The sequence below is a fragment of the Schistocerca gregaria genome, chromosome 4 (assembly GCF_023897955.1).
Source record: "Schistocerca gregaria isolate iqSchGreg1 chromosome 4, iqSchGreg1.2, whole genome shotgun sequence".
Classification (NCBI taxonomy): domain Eukaryota; kingdom Metazoa; phylum Arthropoda; class Insecta; order Orthoptera; family Acrididae; genus Schistocerca; species Schistocerca gregaria.
The window spans coordinates 305,437,275-305,460,365 of NC_064923.1; the positions used below are offsets into that span (position 1 = coordinate 305,437,275).

The 23,091-nt window shown below is 42.8% G+C and overlaps 1 pseudogene; it reads right to left on the minus strand.

The window, feature by feature from the left end:
* Positions 1-17,675: 17,675 nt before the first annotated feature.
* Positions 17,676-17,793, minus strand: LOC126268310 (5S ribosomal RNA; annotated as a pseudogene).
* Positions 17,794-23,091: the final 5,298 nt, after the last annotated feature.

Here is a 23,091-nt window from a genome sequence, read left to right on the forward strand (position 1 = left end):
ATGCAATAGAAATAGAAAACTAATATGAAGCTATGGCCCTCAGCTTAGAGAAACTAATATAACCATCTTCGTATTGTCATCCCAGCTTCCTTTCTCTTTAAGTATTCACCATATAAGTAATTATTTTGGTGCTATAACCATTTAAAAATAATTCATGGCATTTCAGGATTTAATAAATTTAATAATACTTATTAGAAATGTTTGTGGAACTGTAGTTTGATGAAAGTGTGTTGTCATTCTAATAGAATATGGAAGACATATTTACTTTAGGAATTACATTACTTTACGAAGTTTCATTATACTTCTCAGTGTGATGTCGGTGAATCAGTAAATAATAACTTAAAAATTGTACTTCCGAGTCAATAACTACTGTTAACAATAGCTAAAGTCAACAATAACCACAAGATTAAATCCCTTTCGAACAGGTCTCGGAAGGCCCAACGGTACCGACCGACCACCGTGTCTTCCTCACCCGGTAGGCGTTACTGGATGCTGATATGGAGGAACATGTGGCCAGCACACCGTTCTCCTGGCCGTTGTCAGTTTTCATGACGTGAGCCTCAACTTTTCTATCAAGTAGCTCCTAAATTGGCCCTACAAGGGCTGAGTGACCCTCCTTGACAACAGCGCTCGGTAGACCTAGATGATCATCCGTCCAAGCGGTAGCCAAGCCGACAAAGCTTAAATTTAGTGGTGTGATGGAAATCGGTGTTACAACTACGGCAAGTCCGTTGACTCAGTGAAAAACACCAAATTATTATTCCAGTGTGTTGCATTGTACGATCACAGAAGGATGCTTGAGATGAAGTGAGTGTCTTCTGCACTTCCTCAGTTCCTTCACAAGTTGATATTTCCATCTCTTTGAACCTACTACAATCAAACCCATCCGTAAGCCGTTTTACTTCTTCTAAATACGGTTACCTGTTTCTGAATACAGTTACAGTCTCTCTTCAATGGTAAGTTAATCATATCTGGATGCCTTTCAACACTTGCCACTTACTATGGTAGAGACGGCATAAGTTCATCCCAAACAGCTCGTAGTCCACAGAACTGTGACAACACTGAGGTGGTGCCATAGAGAAGTTAACAAAATCATGTTACGTTATTGGCTGATGCAGGCGCGCAGGGCTGCCGCTCCCAGCCCATTGCAATTATCAGGTACCAACTTACACCGACTTACAGACGCCTTTCCAAGCATATCGACTGTTCTCTACACTTCTGTCCTCTTCATACTTCCAGTTTCGAAAGAAATGCCCAGCTCCAGAGCAAGCGTGCAAATAGCTTCGATCCATACCATGTGTCACTTCATCAGTCATCGGATTTAGACAAATAGCGGAATTCTGTTCCTTGGTTCTGATCCGACATCAGGCCAGTAGGTTCTTTCTTCAAAGAACTCTTATTACCAATGACAAATACCTTTGCAAATGATAGATAAGTGGATGTAAGTAATATGAGTTATTTGGTCGCTAGAGAATCTGTTGTAGCTGTAGCAGTTTGAACATCAGAGATGCGAGATTATTAGAGTGTACGTGATTCATCCTTGCTACACTGAAGAAACCTTAACAGGTAAAAGATACGCTCTGTTTCTTGTCGCAGTTCTACCAGCTCTCCTTCAGGTATTTCCACATGAAATTCGTGGATATATGTAACACCAAGGTGATTGGTACCAAGATCACTAGTCTCTTGCGAGCAGGAAATCGCTAAACCAGCTCTTTCCTGAGCGCTGGATAACACACTGTTTGCCTGTACATTTTCCGTATTTGACGCCACTGTTTTTTTTTCTTTCTCTGGGCCAAACTCTATACATGTGCTTGGACGACCCAAGAGGATTTAAAACATCGCACTGCTGCAGAGTGTGCTATGATATCGAAGGAATCTCTTTAGTCTGTCCAACAACTACAAACGTGTACTGCAATAGACGCTGAGCGTTCCGAGCACTTGATAAAATGAATGGAACTTTAATGAATTGTTAATGGCGAGATTCGGCTGTGATTTCTTTTTCGTTACTCCTTTGGATGAAATTTTGCGGTGTAAATATATATATACCGGCATTAAACATTGATGCGGACTTATTTAACAATCTTTGTATATCTATGTGTAGCGTCTTTGATTAATAACCGAAACGTTCCAGCTTGAAACGCAGATTTTCGGAATAGGAAGTCACCAACACTCAGCCAACGGCCTTGACAAAGAAGGGGGAGGAGCTGGCAGAGGTTCAGGGGCCTTGGGTGGAAACCTGCCTCTGGAGCTGGAGAAAAGCAATGATCAACGTCATGAGAATGCAAATGGCAATGGAAATCACTGCATTAAGAACGTATCTCGTCTATCCGCAGGACGTGTGCCCTGTAATTGTAAAAGTAGCATGATGATCTTTCCACTGGCAAAATGTTTCGGTCTTGTCCCCCGTTCGGATCTCCAGGAGGGGACTGCCAATGGGGAGGTGACCATGAAAAAAAGATTGAATAATCAGTGAAAGAGTGTAACGTTTCACGAGTCTGGGTGTGGAATGTCAGAAGTCTGAATGTGGTAGGGAAGCTATAAAATATGAAAATGGAAATAATAATTCTCAGTCTAGACATAGTTGGGAAAGAAATGGAAATAAGAGAAGTGATTTTAGATCAGATGAGTTTAGGGCAATGTTTACAGCAGCAGAAAATGGTGTAACAGGAGTAGGATTCGTTATGAATAGGAAACTAGGGCAGAGAGTGAGTACTGTGACCAGTTCAGTGACCGGGCTGCTCTCATCAGAAAAGGCAGGAAACCAGTACCGACAAGCATAGCTCAGATACACATGCCGACGACGCAGTCATGAGGTGAAGAGAAATAGAATGAGGATATTGAACGAGTAGTTCAGTATGAAAAGAGAGAGAGAAGTCTAATAGTCATAGGGCTTTGGAATGCAGCTGTAGGGGTAGGAATATAAGAAAGGATTACTGGAGAATATGGGCTTGGGACGAGGAATGAGAGAGGAGACAGACTAATTGAGTTCTGTAAAAAATTTCAGTTATTAAAAGCGAATACTCTGTTCTCACAAGAGGAGGGTGTATACTTACAAAAGACCGGGTGATGCGGAAGACTTCAGTTAGATTACATAATGGTCAGACAGAGATTCCGAAATCAGATATTGGACTGTAAGACGTACCTAGGAGCAGGTATGGACTCAGATCACAGTGTAGTAGTGATGAAGAGTAGGCTGAAGTTCAAGAGATTAGACAGGAAGGATCAATATGGAAAGAAGTGGGATAGGAAAGACGAAAGTTCTAAGAATGAAGAAATACGCTTGACTTCTCTGAGGCTATAGATACTGCGCTACTGAACAGCTCACAAGGCAGTTCAGTTGAAGAGGAATAGATCTCGTAAAAGGGCTATCACAGAAATGGGAAGGAAAGACAGTTGTACATTCAGGGAAACACAGCAATACAGAAATAAAAGTAACTTAATAGTGAAACAAAGAGGAAGTGCAGGAAGACTAAAGCGAAAGGACTGCATTGAAAATGTGAAGAAATCGAATAATAACTGAATTCCGGAAGGACTGACTCAGCATATAGAGAAGTAAAAGCAACCTTCGGTGAAATTGAAAGCATGGGTGACAACACTAAGAGGGCGATGGAAATTCCACTGTTAACTACAGAAGAGAGTGTGGAAATATGAAAAGAGTACATTGCAGGTCTATGAGGCGGAAGACTTACCTGATGACGGAATAGAAGAAATAGGAGGCGACATAAAAGAGATCGGCGATCCTGTAATAGATTGAGGGCTTTGGAAGCCTTGAGCCGGCCGCGGTGGTCTCGCGGTTCTAGGCGCGCAGTCCGGAACCGTGTGACTGCTACGGTCGCAGGTTCGAATCCTGCCTCGGGCATGGATGTGTGTGATGTCCTTAGGTTAGTTAGGTTTAAGTAGTTCTAAGTACTAGGGGACTAATGACCACAGCAGTTGAGTCCCATAGTGCTCAGAGCCATTTGAACCATTTTGGAAGCCTTGAAATCGAAAAGGCAGTAAGGATAAATAACACTGTAGTGGAATTTCTAAAATAATTGGGAGAGAAAGCAACAACACGACTGTTCATGTTGGTGTGTAGAATGAATGAGTGTCGAAATACTATATTGCTTTAGGAAAAACATCCGCCACACGAGTTAGAAGACTGCACGAGCAGAAGTTTACGAGAGTTAACAGCTCATGCATCCAAGCTGCTGACAAAAATTATACACAGAAGAATAGAAAAGCAAAATGAATTTGTTACGGTTGATAATAGAAGCAAGACAAAAAAAAAACATACATACTTAGGATTTGTCGATCTGGAAAAAGCGTTCGACAATGTACAGTGATGTTCGAAATATGTTAGAAATTGTTAGAAAACTAGGGGTAAGCTATAGGGAGAGACAGGTAATATACAATATGTACAAGAGTCAAGAGGGTACAATAAGAATGGAACATCAAGAATGAAGTGCTAGAATTAGAAAGGGCGGAAATGTAGTTTTTCACCAGTTCTGTTCACCTGCACATAAAAGAAGCAATAACGGAAAGAAAAAGAAGGTCAAGACTATAACTGAAACTCAGGGTGAAAGAATATCGATGGTAAGATTCGCTGATGACATTTCTATCCTCATTGAGAGCGAAGGAAATTTACAGGATATGTTGAATGGAAGGAACCATCTAGTAAGTACAGAATATGGACTGATAGTAAATCGAAGAAACACAAATGTAATTATACGTAGCAGAAACGAGAGTAGCGAGAAGCTTAACATCAGGATTGGTGATCATGAAGTAGATAAATTCAGGAATTTTGCTAAGTAGGCAGCAAAATAATCCATGACGTACGGAGCAAGGACGGCAAAAAAGCAGAATAGTACTGCTAGAAACGGCATTCCTGGCCAAGAGAAGTCTGCTAGTATCAAATATAGAAAGAAAGTTCTGAGAATGTACATTTAGTGCACAGAATTGTATGGTAGTGGACTGTGGGAAAACCGGAACAAAAGAGAATCGAAATATAATGCTACAGAAGAAGGGTTCGTGGACTCATAAGGTAAGGAATGAGTAGTTTCTCCGCCGGCCGCGGTGGTCTCGTGGTTCTAGGTGCGCAGTCCGGAACCGTGCGACTGCTACGGTCGCAGGTTCGAATCCTGCTTCGGGCATGGATGTGTGTGATGTCCTTAGGTTAGTTAGGTTTAAGTAGTTCTAAGTCCTAGGGGACTAATGACCACAGCAGTTGAGTCCCATAGTGCTCAGAGCTATTTGAGTAGTTTCTCCGGAGAATCGGCGAGGAGAGGAATATATGGAAATACTAACAATGACAAACGACTGGATGGTAGGAATATGTTAAGACATCACGGAATAGCTTTCATGGAACTAGAGGGAACTGTATAGGGTAGAAAGTGTAGAGGAAGAGGTTGGCACAGGAGACGAATTCGTGGCGGGTCGTATGAGAAGATGCATGATTAAAAAGATAAAAAGAGAGAGAGTAAGAGAAAGAGAGAGAGAGAGAGAGAGAGAGAGAGAGAGAGAGAGAGAGAGAGAGAGAGAGAGAGTGAGGGAGGGAGGGAGTCCTCTTTAGGTACGCTATACTTTGCCTTCCAGTTGATGTATGTCCCAGTATGTATAACCTTGGGTGTTCAGTATCAATTTTAAATTTCAGGTACACTCTTAGTAGCGTCAAACTTGAGATCCACATAGGTTTAACCCGTCATTTGCCTATATCAGCAAGATATTTTGCAGAACACAACAATCGATCACATGTTCAAAGCAGATAAATCCTAAGTTATAAATCCTGTAATATTTGTGCTACGGCAGCAATGTCATTTGTAGAGTATGTAACTGAGCCACACCCTACAGAAACAACGCAGTCCTCATGAGTGGGGCAGTGCTGGAAAACCTTGCGACACTGTAACTAACGGTGGGTCTGTGAGACTGTACACCGCTGTTATTAGTCCCACTAAAGACTTGACTGCATCCTGTCTGATCACCTGCATCCTTTCATATCCATTGTGCATTCCGACGGACTTCGTCAATTCCAGCTGGAAAAAAAATTCTTCCAAAATTGCGACGTAACATTCACTACTGATTGTTTCTCGCATGAGAAAGGGCCAATAATACCTCTGCTATACATCGCAGCCCAAACAGTTACTTTGGGAGAATACAGTGATTTTGCTTCGCACAAACTTGGATTTTTGGAAATCCAGTATCGCCAGTTTTGTTTGCTGACGACTCTATCCAATTGGAAGTGTGGAATCAGATGCTGTCAACATCAAATCCTTCCTTATCAGTGATTGTGAGAATCCGTTCTGCGAAGCCAGCCTTCTGTCGCACAGCTAGTATGGGTATGACCTGGTGGCTTTGGAAACATGTTAGGCCCTGTCTCAGTATTTTATGAGTGCTGGAACGCTTCAAACCAGTAATGTTTTGTGCTGCAGCAACAATGTCACTTGTAGAGTATGTAATCGAGCCACAACCTATAGCAAATCACAGTCCTAAGTGTGTGTGAGTGCTGGAACGGCTTGGTGACCCTGTAAGTAACTGAGTGTGGAATCATACACCCCTGTTCTTAATCCCGATAAAGAATCCACTGACTCAGTCAGAGCAGCACACACAAGTAATAAATAATAAAACTTCATCTCCGTCAACATAAACAAAATATATGTGAAGGAAGGAAGTAGTTATAGTCTTCTGAATAAAATTCCGGAATTTGAGTGTTTCACCAATTCTTCAAAATTGAAACGAATGTTAGCATTAGAAAGTTCATTTAACAACAGGACCCTTCTCAGACTGAAGTGTGTACACAAGCGCTCTTGAAATTTGTTCACAATATTTGGATGCGTCAGTCTATTGAGAATGAGGAGGGGACCAAAGGATAGATACATGCGCGAGGCACACATGCTGATACAACTGGCAAGTTATATCAATCTGCTATGCAGTTAGCATAATTGTCTATTTTCAGAGCTATGCAATTTCTACCAGAATTTCTAGATAATGTAAGAGCACAGTAAATATCAGGTAGTCGCTAACCCTACTGTGCCTTTTTTACGCAGTCCTTACGAGCCTGGAAGCGATGTGCTCTTCTCTCTCTTTAACGAGAATCAGCGTCGCAGAATGGGGTGAACTGGTAAACAGCTCTGTTAACACTTGCTTCATAATTGACGTCCACGAGGCGTACGGCGTGCCGGTAATGCGTTTTGATACAAGACGGATTTCCACCCACCGTGTTTGTTTACTGCTGGGTGTCAGGAGGCAGAACTGCGCCGCCGTGCTGTCGCCCACAGCCATAAAGCACTGTCAGGCCGCTGCACTGTATTCATAAACCGAGAGTAGACCGACAGTTTGGTGAGCGACTACTACGAGAACTGCAGTACATCCACCGTTAATAAAACTTTTCGATCACTTTTCAATAGTGGCAACAAAGGTACTGCCGTACACAGATCATTACAATGATGATGATGATGTGTTCAGCCAATTAGGCAGGTCTGTTATTCAAATTCAACATTCTACTGTCTTCCTGGTTTTTCGCCATTCTTTTTGTAACTCCATATGATCCATATGTCTAGATGTTGTTAATTGACTTCTAACTCGCCTTCCTTTATTCTGTATGGAGTATCTCTGTATTGTCCCGTTACTTGTGTTTGTTCACCGTATACGCTGCTCTGGGAACTATTTACTCTTGTACTTACTTTGTGAAGATGAATTTTTGGCCCATGCTACCGGATTAACAGGGAAAAGTGGTAGGTTGCCATTATCTACATCTACATCTACATACATACTCCGCAATCCACCATACGCTGCGTGGCGGAGGGTACCTCGTACAACAACTAGCATCTTCTCTCCCTGTCCCACTCCCAAACAGTACGAGGGAAGAATGACTGCCTATATGCCTCTGTACGAGCCCTAATCTCTCTTCTCTTATCTTTGTGGTCTTTCAGCGAAATGTAAGTTGGCGGCAGTAAAATTGTACTGCAGTCAGCCTCAAATGCTGGTTCTCTAAATTTCCTCAGTAGCGATTCCCACCCGAGTTCCTGAAGCATTTCCGTGACACTCGCGTGATGATAAACCTACCAGCAACAAATGTAGCAGCCCGCCTGGGAATTGCTTCTATGTCCTCCCTCAATACGACCTGATAGTGGTCCCAAACGATCAAGCAGTACTCAAGAATAGGTCTTATTAGTGTTTTATAAGAGGTCTCCTTTACAGATGAACCGTAGCTTGCCAAAATTCTACAATGTCCCTAAGACGACTATCCGCCTTACTCACAACTGCCATTACTGCTTGTCCCACTTCATATCGGTCTGCAATGTTACGCCCAAATATTTAATCGACGTGACTGTGTCAAGCGCTACACTACCAATGGAGTATTCAATCATTACAAGATTCTTTTTCCTATTCATCTGCATTCATTTACATTTATCTATATTTAGAGTTAGCTGCCATTCTTTACACCAATCACAAATCCTGTCCAAGTCATCTTGTATCCTCCTACAGTCACTCAACGACGACACCTTCCCGTACACCACAGCATCATCAGCAAACAGCCGCACATTGCTATCCACCCTATCCAAAAGATCATTTATGTAGATAGAAAACAACAGCGGACCTACCACACTTCCCTGGGGCGCTCCAGACGATACCCACACCTCCGATGAACACTCACCATCGAGGACAACGTACTGGGTTCTATTACTTAAGAAGTCATCGAGCCACTCACATACTTGGGAATCAGTCCCATATGCTCGTACCGTAGTTAGGAGTCTGCAGTGGGGCACCGAGTCAAACGCTTTCTGGAAATCAAGGAATATGGCATCCATCTGATACCCTTCATCCATGGTTCGCAAGGTATCATGTGAAAAAAGGGCAAGTTGCGTTTCGCAGGAGCGATGCTTTCTAAAGCCGTGCTGATGCATGATCAGCAACTTCTCTTTCTCAAGGAAATTCCTTATATTCGAACTGAGGATATGTTCGAGAGTGCTGCAACAAACCGATGTTAAGGATATTGGTCTGTAGTTTTTAGGATCCGTTCTTCTACCCTTCTTATACACAGGCGTCATCTGCGCTTTTTTCCAGTCGCTCGGGACTTTACGTTAGGCAAGAGATTCGCGATAACTGCAAGATAAGTAACGAGCCAATGCAGTAGAGTACTCTCCATAAAACCCAATTGGAATCAAATCAGGACCTGGCCATTTATTTATTTTCAACCCATTCAGCTGCTTCATAACCCCAGGGACGTCTATCACTATGTCCTCCATACTGGAATCTGTACGAGACTCAAACGGCGGTATGTTTGTACGATCCTCCTTCGTGAAAGATTTATCAATGCTCAATTTAGAATTTCAGCTTTCATTTTGCTGTCTTCCCTTGCCAGGCCAGACTGATCAGTGAGTGACTGGATAGAAGCCTTCGACCCGCTTACCGATTTTACGGAAGATCAGAATTTCCTTGAGTTTTCAGCAAGATCTTTTGCTAAGGTATCCTGTTGGGGAAGGGAAATCATTTTATACTATATTTATGTATTTATTATAGGGTCACTGCACAGTTTCATGTATGTGAGATGCAGAAACAAGTGCATAAAGAAAAATGCAAAAATTATTTTAATTTGATGTTATGCTAAATAAGACACGAACAGTTGGGGATAACTTGTACTGAATTAATGTATATTTCAGCACGTAAATGAACAAATTAAATGAGTTTTAAATTCCGTTTTGGGCTGATTAACCAACAATGTTTAGCAATTTTCCGATACCTTGTCGAAGGGTTCGCAAGTTATCACAATCAAAGTCGCACAATTGGTAATTAGTTTTTCACACGCAAGACTGTTTACGTCTACTTGTCAAGCTAGTCACTTAGAGCTGAATGAAAGCAGCAAGGTTTTAATAAAATCACATTGAACCGTGAAGAGGTGAATGCTTTCGCCTTGTAGCACTTTGAACTACGCCTGCTACAGTTTACGGAATTTTTCTTCTTGGTTCCCCTTCAAACTTCTTATGGAAGGAAAGCCAGAGCTCTTTGATTAGTCCCTCTGCTCTCATCATGCCTGGCTCTCATCATTGTCGAGCGGTTCTAGGCGCTTCATTCTGGAACCGCGCGACCGCTACGGTCGCAGGTTCGAATCCTGCCTCGGGCATGGATGTGTGTGATGTCCTTAGGTTAGTTAGGTTTAAGTAGTTCTAAGTTCTAGGGGACAGATGACCCAGATGTTAAGTCCCATAGTGCTCAGAGCCATTTGAAGCATTTTTTTGCCCTCATTATCCATGCAGAGCGTGCCAACATTCGCATAGCGGTCACGTCTTCCTGGAATGGGTCCCCATTGGTCGTTGGACGGCCTCTGTGTTGCTCGCTACGAGATTAACGGTTCTTCAAACTACCATATTCAGCCTTCACATTTCGACCCCTGCGAAAATGAAATAGAAAGTCGCAATATCCAAACACTGAGCATATTCATCTGACACTCACACTAAACCTAGCTATGGCCGATGTGATAGGAGAATCACGACGAGATATAAAGCAGCATACAGTCCTGCCAAGTAGATCGTTTCTCAGGACGAATATCAGCGTCCTCTCCTGACGAAATTAAATCAACGGTAAAAAAACAAAACTTTTCCAGGTTATAGAGTCGTACCTTATATATTCAGTGATCTACTATCAAGTATCTACCTTCGTTAGGAAGCAAGATATGAATTTTAATGAAGGTCTTAAAAATGTATGTAATTAAAATATATTTTAATAATTAAATTATGAGTGCTACCTCTACCATTGTAGATCCACATAAATATAATACCACTCTTAATAACAGGTAAAAATTTCAGAACGTTAGCTTAAGCAGTTTTTGAGATAATGGGAAGACCGAAAAAAATAGTTTTTGAGAAATCGCGGTTGAAAGCTGTAATGAAGGAAAACTCAGTATGGAATGAAGAGACTGCATAAAACTCTCCAGCTTTGTATTCTTTATCTACTTGAGGATCAACCAACTGCATCTCTCTCTGTCACTCTCTGGGATATTCTGCATGTGTTGTATTTTTTATCACAGTTTCTGCTTTGAAGACTCGCTGCTCGCTGAGTATCCAGTTCTTGTAGGACTGCTTCTGCATTGTGGCCGGACTTTTGCATTTCCTTCACTGAAGTTCATCACGGCTTCATTGACACCAATCTTCAGTGTTTTCAAGCCCACAAATACATTTCTGGGCATCCTGGCCCATACAACATTGTTGAAACAGCCATTTACTTTTTTAGTTTTTCTTGTGGAGCATTTATTCGGAAGATCCAGATGTGCTAGATCTCTATAAATGGCCTTATTACTGCCCCAACAGCATCAGGGATGTTGTTTCTACGCATGTATTCCATTCCTGCTACATCAGCTTTGAGGTATTTTCACCAGTGAAATGAATATAAGTTGTCTAGTGATTTCTCATCACCTTACTTCTTGTGGAAAAACGTTGCCGGTACTGCTCTTGTCATTTCTTCCAGAGTGTTTGTGTTCTTTCTAATGACTTGGCCATACTATTCACTTACCTAACTGATCGTTTTGTCAGTCAAAACGTCCTCTAATCGTCTTTTCATCTTCAAGCTTGTTAGAAGCGTTTTGACTGGTACCCGTTCGTTTTTGCTCATGACAGACACATCCTAACTTTTGCGGTGTTAGATCATCATCGGGCCTGCAGCCAATCACGGACGTGAATGGAATGGAATCACCATCACCAATATAGCGAACACTGCGTTGTCCTTGAGAGCGCTGTAAGGTCATTCGTCCACTGGATCCCTCATGTGTTTCCTAATGGTTATGCAATAATTTCTATTTATTATTGGTACCCGCTTCTCTAAATCCCTGGCAGTGTTTTGAGAATATTTCAACATCAAACACCTTCCCAGTATCAGTACTTATGACAGCTGCACAAGAATTTTTAGATTGATGACCCTCTTTCCTGCCATGAGCCGTCAAATGCTACGAAAATGTCGTTGTTACCGTCATTTTCTTCAATTGCTTCCACTGGTTTGGATTTCATTCAGTCTTCTGTAATTACGTTTACTGTTTCCTCTAAATCGCCTTTGTATCTTGAAGAGGAAAAGAGCGATTCATAAGAGCACACTTTGTTTTTCCAGCCCTGGAGCCTTCATTGATCCATCTCATCCCAAATTCTTTGTTACTCTCAGAACTCGACTTCCACACTAAGAACTAAACGGTTTGTTTTAAAAAGACTGTCAGAAATTTTTATCTCTACACCACTCAAATTACAGCATGCAACTTGATTAAATATTGTTTCTAGTCAACTTTGCTGTTCCCAAGCTTCTTCTTGGAAACCCTTGCTGTTACTTGTCCGAACTCCATCTGTGGGTGCAGACTTCGTACGGGACATGTTCTGTAGAATTTATTTCCCTCATTCCTTTTCTTCTTGAATATTCTCTTTGGTGGAGTAATGTTGAAAAGAGAAATACGACTCAATGAGCAATAAGTCAAAACGGAAGGTATAATGAGCATCAAAAACGGTGATGACACCATGCATTGTACCATAAACAGGAAGTGATGCCATAGCAACCAATGTAGCCAACCTATGTAGCAGGATTTATACGATAAATCAACACAAATCACTGCCTTCTAAAACTAACAGTTCCCGAGATACACCATGTGATCAAAAGTATCCGGGCACGGTCAAAACAATACGTTGCTCATATTAAGTGCATTGTGCTGCCACCTACTGCCAGGTACTCCGTATCAGCGACCTTAGTAGTCATTAGACATTGTGAGAGAGCAGAATGGGGCGCTCCGCGGAACTCACAGACTTCGAACGTGGTCAGGTGTTTTGGGTGTCACTTGTGTCATACGTCTGTACGCGAGATTTCCACACTCCTAAACACCCGTAGGTCAACTGTTTCCGATGTGATAGTGAACTGGAAATGTGCAAAGGGACACGTACAGCACAAAAGCGTACAGCTTGGCGTTGTCTGTTGACTGACAGAGACCGCCGATAGTTGAAGAGGGTCGTAATGTGTACTCTATCCAGACCATCACACAGGAATTTGAAACTGCATCAGGATCCACTGCAAGTACTACGACAGTTAGGCAGGAGGTGGGAAAGCTTGGATTTAATTGTCGAGCTGCTGCTCATAAGCCACATTGTAACACCATGGCTCTAATGCTGTACTGATTTATTTAGCTTCTTACTTTGGTTTAATGTTACATCGTTGAGTTTCTGTAAATGTGTTTGATTGAATAGATAACCCAAAACTGTATACTTCTTTCGTAGTACAAACTTTGATGTCATGCTTTGATTCTATGCAAAGTAGTTATCTGTCATTTAAATTCTTTGTCCCATTTGGAGGGAACAAAACTTACTGTATATAATTGTAATTTCTGTGTGAATAATTTTTGGTAGAAATGTCAATATGTGCAAATATTCTGTTTTATTTAAAATGTTTGTTTGCTGTTATGTAAACTGCTGATCGTCACTTTGGGTTCTTAGTTAGTTTGTATGTAAATGGTGTAGTGGTTCCCCTGGGGAACGGAACTGTGTAGCGCGCGCAAAATGTGGTTGGGCTAGGTATAAAAGGTGGAACCAAGAGTCAGTCGGGGATGAGTTACCAAACTGTGCACTCCCTTGTAAAAGTTGTATATTGTGCTGGTTTCGAGAGAGGCTTTTTCTGCCACTTTCCAGTGCCTCTGATGGATGGATAAATAGCTGGAACGATTCTGGAATTGGTATCCATCATCGCCACCAAGATGGGACAGAGTCCAGCAATTCTGCCTGCAAATCCACCTACCAACATGCAGTTGCCACCACATTGCGCAACCACTGTAACGGAATACTATAAAAATGTACAGTGAAGGATCAGCTTATGGGATGTGTTAGTGTGTTCAAATATAAGGTAATTTATAACAGAATTTATATGCGTACTTTTGATTTTTTCCTTATCATAACACCTCTCGTGTTCCTCTCCGTTTGAACTAAAGTGATTACCGAGTTTCCCTACCGAAAGAACATTAAAGCCCAGTGTTTTGCTAATTAATGGATCTTGAACATAGTAAAAAGAAAGTTAATGTTAATGTGGCAAGAGAGTGAGTTAAAGTAAATGATGCTTACTGAAAATAGTTTTCCTATTAAAACTGCTTATTAAAGTGTTGTTGCCAACTTCAAAGTTAAAAGTGCTTCAGACTGAGGCTTATAAAGTTTTCCTTAGTAAATGATCACAATGCTGCCTGTAGAAAATTCTAAAAGATGAGCCAGTTTCTTGCAAATCTGTCAACATTGCGTTTCACTGTAGTAAAAGTGGAAATCAGCAATAGTAGAAAATTATATGTTCATGATTGCTAAGCACTTGTTTCTTTCGGGTATTGAAAGTGCATATTAATAGTGTAATAAGATCCACGGGTTATCCTTTACCACTATTTATGAAAACAATAATATCTTTATTCGAAAGACAGAGAGAAGCAACCTGTTAGTGGATTCCAATTAACTTTCATTTTAAATAGTAAAGTATTTAACAGAGACACACTTAACCTATGTCCAACTAATGAATCTGTAGTGAATAGTAATAATAACGTTATAACTACCATTCAGTATGAATAATCACTGAAAGTAGTGTGTTTCGTTATTTGTTACATTTATGCAATTAGTATGTGCTGCTCTAGCTGCTAGCTTCAATCTTACCGTAAATGTAAATGTATGTGTCAGAGTTCATTGCACTCACGTGTGACCAAGTATAGGTTGTGTTTATCCGTTAAAGTTACTCATAACCACTTTCTTAAACGAGAACGTGAATTTTTCTGTTGCCTAATTAGGCTGGCGACCGTTTTACTTATTCTTTAAACAGTATAGCTAGGCAAAAATATTGTTTGTTACTGTTCGAATATTTACGTAATTCTGACTTTCATTTCCGATAAGCCATTTCCGTTAGGTACAACACGGTCAACCTAGCAAAATTCCTCTCAGAGGGTAACACTGTTCTGTTGCGTTATACCATAATTATCTTAATAAGATTGTTTTATTTCACAAACTGTCTCCAACTTCGAGGTTATGGTACAGCAGTAGCGGACAGGAGTCTTATAACATCATCCCAGTAAATGCCAAACGACACCTCGCTTGGTGTAAGGAGCGTAAACATTGGGCGATTGAACAGTGGAAAAACGTTATGTGGAGTGACGAATCACGATACACAATGCGGCTATCCGATGGCATGGTATGAGTATGGCGAATGCCCGGTGAACGTTATCTGCCAGCGTCTGTAGTGCCAACAATGAAATTTTGAGGCTGTGGTGTTATGACGTGGTCGTATTTTTCATGGAGGGGGTTTGCAACGTTTGTTGTTTTGCGTGACACTATCACAGCACAGTCCTATATTGACATTTTACGCACATTCTTACTTCTCACTGTTGAAGAGCAATTCGGGGATGGAAGTTGCATCTTTCAAAACGATCCAGCACCTGTTTATAATGCACGGCCTGTGACGGAGTGGTTGGACGACAATAACATCCCTGTGATTGACTGGCCTGCACAAAGTCATGACCTGAATCCTCTAGAACACCTTTGGGATGTTTTGGAACGCTGACTTCGTGCCAGGTCTCACAGATCGACATCAGTACCTGTCTTCAGTGCCGCACTCCGTGGAGAATGGGCTGCCATTCCCCAAGAAACCTTCCAATACCTGACTGAACGTATGCGTGCGAGAGTGGAGGCTGTCATCAAGGCTAAGGGTGGTCTAACACCATACTGATTTCCAGCATTACCGATGGAGGGCGGCACGAACCTGTAAGTCATTTTCAACCAGTTGTACGGATACTTTTGATCACATAGTGAATATTTTCGCAATTTAACAAGCGCTCGAGGAATCTACAGAAATTACTTTTGCAGTACATTATATGAATGTAAATTAAAAATATCAACGAAAAACTCGTCAAGTTAAAAAGAGCACTCCAAGCGACGATTTTCCATAAAAACAACATTCGAAATTTTTACAGCCACACCTCACTTTGTACTGACATTAAGCTGTGCCACTGTTCGGTCCACGTCTGCAATGAGACAGCAGGAGGGTAGGTCAGGTCGACATTCGGTCAGAAAGCCGCTAACACCGACCGTTGGTCGGCGCTAGATAGCTCATTTACCTATGGGTGTGGGTTTGATGCTGTCTTTTACAAAGCCCCTAGGAAAGCTATAGAAATAGCAACACAGAAAGAAAAACGAATTAGTGGAAACGCCTCTTCCGACTCAGCGGAGTGAGACTGCAACGAGCTGCTTTGTAATGAATGACGTCTTAGTTTTAATGGGACTGTTAACCACGCAGTTGTGTTTGGGAAAGACACCACAATAGCCGTGGTCAATGAGTGCCGCGTCACGAAATTGTAGGTACGAGTTGCTATTTCACAATTTTTTGTGTCATGTGAGGAACAGTAAATAAACGGTAAAGGATACCCGGATCGAAGAACTGACATTTGTCCAGTGATGAATGACTACGTTACGAAGTACACCGACGGAAAAAATATATGTGTTAATTTCCTCCGTGAGGAATTTTTTAAACATAGAAGAGCTATGATAATTCTCCTGTCTCCGTGCACGGTAAATTGCGCATGTTTGTTTAACTACAGTGCTGTCTCTGGGAAAATAATTTTCTGATATAGACTCTTTAATTTTAAATATATGCGGAAGAGAATTGTTTGTCTGTAGTATGAAAGAAAAGAGATGACTGGAAATTGTGTATTCCGCCAACCTTTCTCTTTAAATAAGGAGTATAAAAACGAAACACTGTTTGTATGAGATTATGCTGGATGAAACACTCGCTCAATACGCAAGAAGGCTATAAAAAATGTATACAGGGTCAGTCACTAACTATTGCCACCAAGAATAACTCCGAAAGTATGGCAGGACCTGAAAAGTTTGTGGGGCAAAAGTTGCATGGGACAACGGGGGCCATGATATGACGTTGGTTTTCTGTTGCTAGGTGGTGTTCCTTCAGAGACATGAAGGTCCACTTCGTTTTTTTATTTGTTTTTTTTTTTAATTGGATGCTATAGTTTGGCATCAAGATGAATCTAGTGATGTGGAACAGTAAGGTGTTTGAATGTCAAGGAAGGTCAGAAAGGTGGCTTAAAAATCCATTTACAGAAGGTGTTCGAATTGATGACCATGGATATCAATGCAGTGCTGCATTCTTTTCATCATGGATTGAGTGGTATTCCTTATCACATCGGCAATTATCGAAGCACATGCTCTGACAGTTCTCTCTCGCATATCTTCAGATGTAGATGGAACGTCTATATAAACACTGTCCTTTACGCAACTAAAAGCTAAAAAAACTCCTCCCTAACAGGCCATGAAGGCCCAACGGTACTGACCGGCAACCGTGTCATTGTCAGCTGAAGGTGTCACTGAATGCGGGTATGGATGGGCATGAGGTCAGTATACCGCTCTCCCGGCCGTGTGTCAATTTCCTTCACCCGAGCCACTACCTTTCAATCAATTGGCTCCTCGCCGCGCGGGGTGGTCGTGCGATCTAAGGCATCTTGTCGCGGCTCGCTTGGTTCCCTCCGTCAGAGGTTCGAGTCCTCCCTCGGGCATGGGTGTGTGTGTTGTCCTTAGCATTAGTTAGTTTAAGTTGAATTAAGTAGTGCGTAAGCCTAGGGTCCGATGACCTAAGCAGTTTGGTCCCATAGTCCTTACGACAAGTTCCCATAGTAGCTCCTCAGTTTGCCTCACAAGGGCTGAGTGCATCCCACTTGCCAACGACGCTCGGCAGGCCTGACGGTCACCCATCCAAGTGCTAGCCCAGCCCGACAGCGCTTAACTTCGGTGATCTGACGGGAACCGGTGTTACCACGGCGGCAAGGTCGTTGGGCTTTTGCGAATTCCCATAAGAAAAAAATCAAGAGGCGTCAACTCTGGCGAACGAGCCGGCCACGACACATCTCCTCCGCGTCAAATTCAACGGTATGGGAATTGTCTCTGCAAATTATTTCTAGCCATCAGCGAAAAATGTGCCGGAACCCAACGTGTTGATACCACTTTCTGTTTCTCGTTCAAATAACAGATCTAATGTTTCTTGCAGGAATGTGGTGTACTTTCTACCATTAAGGTTTCCTTGGATGAAGTAGGAGTCTATAATTTTGTCCTCCAGAATCCCACACCATACATTCACCGACTACGGTTTTTGGTGTGCAACGTGCCGCAGCCAACATGGATTTTGAGTTGCCCAATAATGCACGTTACGCAAATTAACATTTCCATGGTTCGTGAATGTAGCCTAGTCTCTAAATAAAATCAAATTAATAAATGTCTCATCCCTTTCAACATGAAGTTGAGCCCATGGGCAGAATTCAGTGCGATGCCTACAATCAGTACCAGTTAATTCTTGGTGGAGACTGATATGGTAAGGGTGATGTTTATGGCGATGCAGAACACGAACAACACTACTCTGGCTAATGCCAGATTCCCTTGCGATTTGACGCGAACTAACACAAGGATCTCGAACCACAGCGGCATGAGTACCAATTTCCGTTTCTTCGTTAGTAACTTTCCTTTGCCGCATATGTTTCGGATGCTTTAAAGATCCAGTTGTTCTCAATTTATCACACACATATTTTAATGTACGACATGTAGAGCGAGTACGTTGAGGATATCTTTCAGCGTTTAAGTCTCTAGCTCTCACTGAATTTCGTTGACGTTCTCCGTAAATGAGAAGCCTATCGACTTCTTCTTCGAAGGAATACATCATTCACATTTGCTTGATTTGACTATACTAGCCTCACCGTTTCTTTTAGTCCTGTATTTCTAACATGCCAATGGCACGTTAGATGGATACGACATATTTGGCGAATATGTACTATTTGCACGATATACGAGAGAGAATTGTCAGAGCATGTGCTCCGATAAGTGCCGAAGTGATAAGGAATACCACTCAATCCATGGCAAACAGACTGCAGCACTGCATTGATGCCAATGGTCATCACTTCGAACGCCTTCTGTAAATGGACGTTCATGGCACCTTTTTGACCATAGTTGACCTTCAAAGACCTTACTGTTGCACATCATTGGATTCTTCTCGATAGCTGCTATCAGAAAAGAAGTACCAAGCTATAGCATCCAATTAAAAATACCGTATTTGACCTTTATATCTCGGACGCGACATCACATAGCAACAAAAAACCAAAGTCATAGTATGGCCGCCATTGTCTCATGCAACATTTGTCGCACAAACTTTTCAGCTGCTATCATACTTTTGGAGTTATTCTAGGTGACAATAGATACTGACTCACCCTGTAGAATTGTCAAAGTTGGCTTCGAAGAAGTTCCCTAAGTAGCAGATAACGATTGTTGTCCATACAGGCGTACGTATGTAGGATATCCGCTTTCTACAGGAAACCAGAAATGAAGGTTATGACGTAAGGTCCTCTCGACTTGCAAGTCAACACAGAGGGAGCACAAGCTCGGATAGCAGAAGGATTGGAGGGCATATTATTGGACGTGTCTTTTTTATAGGAACCTTCCCGCAATTGCCTTAAAGAATTTATAGAAACCACGGGAAAACTGAGATTGAACCACTGTCGTCCCGAAATATACAGGAGTTGGACAAAAACACAAGGAAACAATGTTATGCGTTACAAGCTGCAGGAAAACCGTTGGCATTCAAAAGAGCTTCCAGTCGTCTCGGAATGGAAAAATACAGTTCGTTTAAGGCTTTTAAGGAATTCATATACCTTTCTCCCTGCAAAATAGTGGCACGTTCAGCTAACCATTCCCGAAATGGATAGCGGTCACCCATCCTTCTCTTCGAAGCAGTCCACAAAGACTGAATAATATTGAGATCTGGTAACTGTACTAGCCAAGAGAGATGGGACATTTCCAGCACTAATGTGAGGTTTTGAAATTCTAGCTCCGCCTGCAATTACAAGATTCTCGCGCTCTATTTGTACTAATGGTTACTATTAAAATCAGTCTTGATCACAAATTTATTTATTCTGGTAACGAGAAGGAGGCTCCAGGTAATACAGAATTTTGGTGTGGAGATGGCCACAGGCGTATTCGAAACTGGTCACCAGAATAAATAAATTTGTGATAAAGGCTGATTTTAATAGTAACTATTAGTAATAACATTGATCACTATCTTCTCTCAGGATGTATTCAAAAGTAATTCCCTTTGTACAGTTTTGATGCTGACTGGGTTCGCGAGTGTGACATTTTCCTGCTGTCGTCTCTTTATTTTTCGCTACAATCCTCTTCAACTACCGCCCATTACGACGACTCAACACACACTTTTGTTCGTGTTGTGACTTAGCAGACGATGTTTCTCGGATTCCCGTGTACGCGGTATAAGTCTTCGATATGGTTCCTATTGAAACACCAAACACCTTGGTTCAGGAAGCACTCACAACACGATCAACAACAATTTGCCAGCGTTCGAAGTCACTTGATTCTGACGGAATGCAATCACAACTACAGAGAACACTGTTCCGACCGCAAATGACACTTGCAACATATCGAGTGCTTTGCAAAGGTGCCGTTGGTGTTCAAATAGAAAAGAGCCACCTGCAGACTTGGCTGGCATCTACACTCCTGGAAATTGAAATAAGAACACCATGAATTCATTGTCCCAGGAAGGGGAAACTTTATTGACACATTCCTGGGGTCAGATACATCACATGATCACACTGACAGAACCACAGGCACATAGACACAGGCAACAGAGCATGCACAATGTCGGCACTAGTACAGTGTATATCCACCTTTCGCAGCAATTCAGGCTGCTATTTTCCCATGGAGACGATAGTAGAGATGCTGGATGTAGTCCTGTGGAACGGCTTGCCATGCCATTTCCACCTGGCGCCTCAGTTGGACCAGCGTTCGTTCTGGACGTGCAGACCGCGTGAGACGACGCTTCATCCAGTCCCAAACATGCTCAATGGGGGACAGGTCCGGAGATCTTGCTGGCCAGGGTAGTTGACTTACACCTTCTAGAGCACGTTGGGTGGCACGGGATACATGCGGACGTGCATTGTCCTGTTGGAACAGCAAGTTCCCTTGCCGGTCTAGGAATGGTAGAACGATGGGTTCGATGACGGTTTGGATGTACCGTGCACTATTCAGTGTCCCCTCGACGATCACCAGAGGTGTACGGCCATGTAGGAGATCGCTCCCCACACCATGATGCCGGGTGTTGGCCCTGTGTGCCTCGGTCGTATGCAGTCCTGATTGTGGCGCTCACCTGCACGGCGCCAAACACGCATACGACCATCATTGGCACCAAGGCAGAAGCGACTCTCATCGCTGAAGACGACACGTCTCCATTGGTCGCTCCATTCACGCCTGTCGCGACACCACTGGAGGCGGGCTGCACGATGTTGGGGCGTGAGCGGAAGACGGCCTAACGGTGTGCGGGACCGTAGCCCAGCTTCATGGAGACGGTCGCGAATTGTCCTCGCCGATACCCCAGGAGTAACAGTGTCCCTAATTTGCTGGGAAGTGGCGGTGCGGTCCCCTACGGCACTGCGTAGGATCCTACGGTCTTGGCGTGCATCAGTGCGTCGCTGCGGTCCGGTCCCAGGTCGACGGGCACGTGCACCTTCCGCCGACCACTGGCGACAACATCGATGTACTGTGGAGACCTCACGCCCCACGTGTTGAGCAATTCGGCGGTACGTCCACCCGGCCTCCCGCATGCCCACTATACGCCCTCGCTCAAAGTCCGTCAGCTGCACATACGGTTCACGTCCACGCTGTCGCGGCATGCTACCAGTGTTAAAGACTGCGATGGCGCTCCGTATGCCACGGCAAACTGGCTGACACTGACGGCGGCGGTGCACAAATGCTGCGAAGCTAGCGCCATTCGACGGCCAACACCGCGGTTCCTGGTGTGTCCACTGTGCCGTGTGTGTGATCATTGCTTGTACAGCCCTCTCGCAGTGTCCGGAGCAAGTATGGTGGGTCTGACACACCGGTGTCAATGTGTTCTTTTTTCCATTTCCAGGAGTGTATATTAATGTGCAAGCATTTATTTCTCGCGGTGTTTCCATATTTTTGTCCTACTCCTGTATGTTCAAGTGGTCTAGACTTACTGAAGAAAACAACTTTCACTGAATGAGGAAGAGACTAGCAAAAACAGATAGTGCCAAAAGGATATGCAGTGATGTGGAGTGGCTCACTAGTATGAGTCTTGAATCGTTTTCAGGAGGACGGTGTGTTTCAAATCCGCGTTCATTCATCGAGATTCTGGTTTTCCTCAGTTTCCTGTTAAGGAGATGGCCAGATTCCTTCAACATTCTTTATACAAGCCGAACTTTTACTCCGTTTCTACTGACTTGCTCTTCTATGGGACGCTAAACCCTAATTTCCTTCCCTGCATCGAACGTGAATAGAGTCTTAGCCGAACACTACCGCATCACATTCGATATATAGAGAAACTGTCGCTGAGTGAATTGAGCCGTTGGCAGATTATAGTACGTTGCCGAAACCAAGATGACTTGTTACAGATGAAAAACTTTGCTGCCTGTATCAGAAAATGGTTCACGACGTGCTATCATACACACTCTGGCCCTCTTCGTATATTTAATCCCCAGGATAAGGTCGTGACTGTGCAGCTAGTGAACAATGATCCCAGCGATTACGCTGGCAGTGGGAACGGAACGTTCACAGTCATACGAACCGGAATGTGTTAAGAATGGTCCCAGAATCACTGTCTTGTGACCCTCCTCAAACTAAGCCAACCACATGAAACGGCTCAAGTTCACGTAGGAGTTGGATAAATGAACTAATATTCTTAAAATGATAGATTTGGAGCGCTGTGTAACTGTTAACGATGCTATCGTATAGCCCTCCTCTGCCGACCTGAGTCATGCCAATAAAGTGGTGTGCATTTGCCAATCATTTGTATGAACTCAGCACACAAAAACTGGTCGACATGGAGACGTCTCAGACTGACAGAAAGGAACTATCGCATCTGGACGTAGTCATGACCACACAGCGAATCAAGTTGTTCGTGTATCAAGACGGACTGTCCAAGAACGGTCTGCTTCTCTCAGGCATGTAACAAGGCGTATGGACAAAGGAAGTAAAAAGATACAAACCAAATGTGACTGGAAATATCACTCCTTGTCGATTAGGTTACCTTGCTATAGGAACGTAGGTGTACTCAGCGGCCGTA